The 6,796-nt window shown below is 34.6% G+C and overlaps 1 long non-coding RNA gene across 1 annotated transcript; it reads right to left on the reverse strand.

Annotated features, from left to right (window-relative positions):
* Positions 1-5,609: 5,609 nt before the first annotated feature.
* On the reverse strand, positions 5,610-6,589 carry LOC113090800 (uncharacterized). The gene is made up of 3 exons (XR_003287261.1): positions 6,529-6,589; positions 5,756-5,860; positions 5,610-5,669 (listed from the first exon to the last, which is right to left on the reverse strand). It is a non-coding gene; the product is annotated as an uncharacterized LOC113090800 (long non-coding RNA).
* Positions 6,590-6,796: the final 207 nt, after the last annotated feature.

Here is a 6,796-nt window from a genome sequence, read left to right on the forward strand (position 1 = left end):
TTTAATAACCACGACATTTACTATGGGTTTACCATAGTAACCATAGTTTGTTACTCTTGTATTTGGTGTTTACTAACCACACATAACCACGACATTTTACTATGGGTTTAACCATGTAACCATAGTTTACTCTGGTTATTTGTAGTTACTAACACAACAATAACCACGACATTTACTATGGGTTTACCATAGTAACCATAGTTTTACTCTGGTTTTTTTAGTTACTAACACACAATAACCCACCGACATTTACATATGGGTTTACCATAGCTAACCAATAGTTTTACTCTGGTATTTTCGTATTTTACTAACACACAATGACCACTAACACCTTACCAGGATTTTACCACAGTAACTGTTTTACTCTACACTATTTGTAAAGCACGAGTAAAAAACCACTAAGTTTGCCATGCCTTTAATATCTTTTTGTGATGTAATTGTAATTCAGTGTTTTTCTGTCTTGCAGTTACGTCGGATTACATACTCCACAACAACCTGTAATCCAGCAGATCTTTAAAGGAGCCATCTCTTGTAAATCTCTCTCTCTCTCTCTCTCTCTCTCTCTCGCTCTGCTAGAATTAACAGGGAACTTCAACTCCACGCTCCCAATGCTGATATTGAAGAAGCTGTCAAGGGGGCTGAACAAGTCGTTCAAAGGATCAACCCTTCACAGGTAATGTTGAAGACTCTTAGTTATAACTGATTTGCTTTAATGAACGCATCCTTATATTATGTGTTAATCAAATATTTTGGTCACAGATCATTTTAACACACTGTCTCAACATGTTTATATTTCAGGAAGGCCTGTCATGAGATTTGAATTTGACCATCTTGTGCATTTATGAAGAAGACCAAAAGCTGCAAAGGCAAACACTTCCAATGGTACGTCAGATACATTTTTCTCAGCATTTGATGTTTCTTAAATTTTGGTTCACTTAGCCCATCAGGAAGAACTCTCAACAAAGAGCATGTTGTAGTAGTAATAATTCATCCAATAATCATATTATATTGCACAAGCGTACTTGTACAAAATTCTACAACTTTTACTCCTACTGCTGTTATTGGCCATTACCACAGCTCCCATCAGATTGTGCCCATTGTAAGAGTGTTTATATCATGAAGTTTAAATGAAGTCCATTGTATTCTTTATTAATCTTTACAAATTGGTGCCGCCTCCTCCTGTTTCAACAGTACATGATATCTGTCCACACCTCATAGTCTGCCTTTCTTTCTATGGTGATGTTACTGAACACATCTGTCTTAGAAGCAAGAGAATGGAAATCCTAGTTTAACTTTTCAAGTGCTACAAATCAGATCTTCAATGAATTTGGGCAATCAGATCACTTAAAGTTGTTCACACAAAGACCAATAACTGTAATGAGAAGTATTTTAGCATCCACACCAACAGACAATACTGTACAATTACTGCTATGCACACTGCAGTTACAGTATGTTGTATTCTGCCATTTGTTGTTGTCAGTGTTTTTGTTGTTCATAATGTGATAAATTATCTTTGTTTCTTCTTGCAGGATTTCTCACAGATTACTTAATCATTCTTCATCAGCTCTTCACAATATCAGCCCATTCAAAAGCTTCCAGATCTTCCTCTCTTGTGTGACACATCTGCTCTCAGTCCTTTACTGCCAACCTCCAGTCTTAGCATTTCTGCTTGTATTCATTTTTCCTCTACATTCATCACTCCAATCTCTACTATAAGCACTCCTGTATATATATATATATATATATATATATATATATATATATATATATATATATATATATATATATATATATATATACACATAATAATGATTATTATTATTAACCATTTATTTGTTTTGCATTTATTCACAATAGAAGCAAACAATGATTACACAATATATGTTTTTAAAGGTGATAATTGTAAAATATTGGAGCATTGTTCTTAATCATTTTTGCCTATTTGGTTGATAAAGGGAAGAAAACAATATATTTTCAACTGTAGCCTTGATTATTCTTTGGCATCTTTTGTCAGGATTTCTGTAAACAAATTCCCTTTTTATTTTTGAATATTAAACTTATGTTTTTTGAAGGGAGTTTCTGTTGCAATTTTGTTTGTTTGTTTTCACTTAGTTACCTCTATGCATTTTTTTTTTATCAACTTTTCTTTTTTTTCATAGTGGAATAAACTGGAGAGAGACTGTTCTGGGCACTATGTTTATCTGCGAAAAGTTTGACATATCAATAAACACTGTAAAATGACTAGACAATGAGTGATTGATGTCATGATTTTTGTTTGTTTGTTTTCTATTCCTATAGTTCAACTGGTGGATCTAAGAATGGCAAGTTTTTACGGTCCATTTCCATGAAACGTAGATGTGATAAATTGTTTACCTTTAATACACTATAAATACATTGTAAATATAACAGAAGGAAAATTGAGTAGTAGAAAATATTGTGTTTAAATAATCTTCAGAGGTGTTTTTTTTTTAAGCAAATGAAACATTTTGACATTTATTTTTCACACAGTATATGCAAACTTTTGAGTTTAAGTACTGTACACTAATATTAGTGTAAACAATGTAGCCTATTCAATACAATGGGAATCATTATACCTTAGTTAAAACACAAAACAAAAAAACTCCTTTAATCAACGTATTTCTTGCTGCATCAGGGTAACTGCAGCTTCTGTCCATTCACTACAGGAACCCGGAAGCTCCCGGCATAAATGACCATATATGTACAAGTTAGTGTGACGCCTCTGCTCAACTGGGTTGCCATTGGCTTTGACGTTCCCTTGGCTCTCGCAGAACTCGCTGTGATTGGACTATCTTTTAACCCAAATTATAAACCGCTTAATGTTGCAAAGTCCGTTTGACTGTAATTATTACGTCAGTAACACCTTCAGTTAACAATGCAGTGTTGCTATGTCGTGAGAAATTACCTCTTTACCGAAATCGTAACCCTAACCCTAAGCACAACTCCAATAAACTCCAAATACCAGCGCTAATATTACTCGCGTTCAAACGATAGAATGGCAGAGGCTTATGGGTAATGTAGTTTAAAATGTTTAATAATTAAAAAAATGGGAAAATGCAATCTTTTTTAACAAAGGGTCATCTAAACATGTTCATTGTGTAAACATTAATGACATATTTAAGAGGCAGGCTGAAATTCGATATTTTACTAAGTGCACTTTTTTAAACACCTTTATACCACCTTTCCATATATGTTTGAAAACTCTGTCCAACATTATTTAATTAGCATAGCATAAGTAGTTGTCCTGCCATTTTTTTCTTTGACACTATAATCAGACTTTGATTTACAGCCATTTGAAATTTACATTTTTTTGCTCTTCTAGGGGACTCTACTGGGCCCTTGAAGATGGAAGGGCAGTAAAACATACACATACCTTTTCTCATCATGGACAACAGACTGTGCTGAGTCATAATTTTTAAGTTTTTCTTTTCAACAAATTGCCAATATGTAAGTTGTAAGTCATGTTTATCTTAGAATAAGAATAGAACCATAAAAATTTGGAATAGGCTCCAAATATTGAATTACATCAGGTGCAAGGATACAGTATTGAAAGTAAACAAAGACACCAATTTAAACAACCAATACATACTGTGACACTTCATTGTACTTTCACAGCGTCAATGTGTCATTCAGTAAGACAAGGTACAGAGAGTGTGTAGTTTATAGTGCAAAGCCATACAATTCATGCAATGCAAAGAATCATAATATTAAGAGCTAATTTGTGTCTCTGTGTAAAATACTCCTCATATTTGTCCTCCTCGGGTACTAAACATCAGTAATGTGCATGCTCATCTTGCTTATTATACAGTACTGGATTCATGTTGATCTTTCCCTTGTCCATCACCTTCAGTTGTACATGAAATTCCTGCAGCATTATAGTCCATGCAGTATCTTCTAATGCAGCTTTCAGCCTGCCCTTCATCTAACTGAATGTCATTAATGTAACCAAATGTTCATTTCTTAATTAAAACACATTTATCTATTGTTTACAAAATTAAATGGTGTATTTACCAAACACCATTCTTAATATAGAATATTCACCCTACTTTATTATCCAACACCATGTGCAGTACTTTACTGGAGGATACAACATAAAGACAACTAAAGTAGTGTATTAAGACAAATGATATACAATTTTTAACAATATTAAAAATGGGTTATGTTAAAACCATGTTTTTCTAATCAGATGAAACCATGCAAATGCATGCATGGTGAAATGTCTTGAGCCCCAAAGAATCACATCAAGTTTTTAGAGCTCTCCTGCTTTCTTCCTCTTCTTGCTTGTCCATGTCCTGGACATATCATAATCTTCCATGTCATACATTTTTTTTTGCAGTTGTTATGCAGCACCCTACAGCACAACTGATGAACAAAAGACATGTAACTAATTTAAATCAAATATCTTTATTGTCACAATACAATGAACACAAGTATACAGGTGATGAAAGTCTTGGGTGCAGACTGCAGCGTGACAGTATGGATGACAAATTAATTAATTCATGAATATATATGAAATACAAATTCTGAATATATATATATATATATGCAACACACATATATAAGGGACTCAATTCAGGTAGAGAACAATATATGTTTAAAAATTATGCTATACAAAGAGCATGAATTGAAAACAATAATAATCACAGTACACATACATCTCTGCAGTAAAGCACGGTATGAATTAGTGCAAACAGAATGTCAGGGTGCATAATAATATTGAGTCCAGTCAGCATAACTGATAAGAGTGCAGGGCATATGAGGTTGGTGGGGTGTGTATGGTTTTACTGGTATGAGTTCAGTTCAGTCTGATTGCCTGTGAAAGGAACTTGTCTCACTGTCTGCTGGTGTAGGTTCTGTGATAACGCATGCCTGATGGTAACAGTGAGAGCAATCCATGGCTCGGCTGGCTGGAGTCTCTGACGGTCCTCCTCACACTCCACCTGGTCTAGATGTCCTGGAGGGCCAAAACATGTATTTAGGTTATGGTAAATCAATAAACAATATATAGTATTTTTATTTATAATTGTTGCACTGGACTTAACATTGATTCTTGTTGGGGATATTGGCCAAAAGAATCCCACCACAACTAGCTCTCGTTGTTTAGCTGTGATGTTTACTTTTACAGGCCGTAACATCTGAGCTGTTGCAGTAGAGCGGTTTGTGAATGCAGTCTTCACAGAAGATAACTGATGGGTTCAGGTAGCAGTGATGCACTCGGTGGCCATTCAATTGATATCTTCATCAATTGGCTTCATCTTAATTCAAACAAACAGACAAAACAATAAGTCAGCAATAACAGCAATAACCATTCTAGAGTAATAGTATTGGTGAATACAGTTGCAGGTGTCAGTACTCACCATATTCAGTCATTTCCTTCCCAAATCACAGAGATGATGCACAGCTTATTTGCTCATTCTAGGAGCTATAAAAAGATGTATATGTGAAAAACTATAACTGCGGACTTGAAAAGTCTTTTGAGAGATCAACATCAATGTTGTACCACACATAACTGCATTGAATTCAGACATACAAATGGAAATGTGAAACTTTTCACCTTTCTGTCTTTTCTTTTGGGGCACAAGAAGTCCATGTTCATTCCTCATTTCTTTAGGACTGGTTTGACTGATTTTCTTTGCGTTTCTGGTCTTCAGCTGTAAAACAAGAAAATATTTATTGACCCCATATTTAATCATTATTGTTGTTTAAAAATATAAATAAAGCAGATATAATTATATACTTCAAGCACAAGTTCCTTGGCAACTCTAGTAGGCTCCTGAGTTCATCTGTACACATCAGATTCAGCGTCTGAGAAAATGCCATCATGCAAACTCTCAGTTTCTGCCTTACAACAGAGCATAAAAGAATGTGTGAGTGAGGGAGTACAGGATAAAGATGAAGTGAAAAAGGCAGAGAAAGGCAGAATTTTGTGTATAAATTTAACAGAATGAGGGGAACATTTAAGAGATTTAAGAGAACAGTATTGTCTGTTGGTGTGGATGCTAAAATACTTCTCATTACAGTTATTGGTCTTTGTGTGAACAACTTTAAGTGATCTGATTGCCCAAATTCATTGAAGATCTGATTTGTAGCACTTGAAAAGTTAAACTAGGATTTCCATTCTCTTGCTTCTAAGACAGATGTGTTCAGTAACATCACCATAGAAAGAAAGGCAGACTATGAGGTGTGGACAGATATCATGTACTGTTGAAACAGGAAGAGGCGGCACCAATTTGTAAAGATTAATAAAGAATACAATGGACTTCATTTAAACTTCATGATATAAACACTCTTACAATGGGCACAATCTGATGGGAGCTGTGGTAATGGCCAATAACAGCAGTAGGAGTAAAAGTTGTAGAATTTTGTACAAGTACGCTTGTGCAATATAATATGATTATTGGATGAATTATTACTACTACAACATGCTCTTTGTTGAGAGTTCTTCCTGATGGGCTAAGTGAACCAAAATTTAAGAAACATCAAATGCTGAGAAAAATGTATCTGACGTACCATTGGAAGTGTTTGCCTTTGCAGCTTTTGGTCTTCTTCATAAATGCACAAGATGGTCAAATTCAAATCTCATGACAGGCCTTCCTGAAATATAAACATGTTGAGACAGTGTGTTAAAATGATCTGTGACCAAAATATTTGATTAACACATAATATAAGGATGCGTTCATTAAAGCAAATCAGTTATAACTAAGAGTCTTCAACATTACCTGTGAAGGGTTGATCCTTTGAACGACTTGTTCAGCCCCCTTGACAGCTTCTTCAATAT

This window comes from Carassius auratus, unplaced genomic scaffold, assembly GCF_003368295.1.
Source record: "Carassius auratus strain Wakin unplaced genomic scaffold, ASM336829v1 scaf_tig00214021, whole genome shotgun sequence".
Classification (NCBI taxonomy): Eukaryota; Metazoa; Chordata; class Actinopteri; order Cypriniformes; family Cyprinidae; genus Carassius; species Carassius auratus.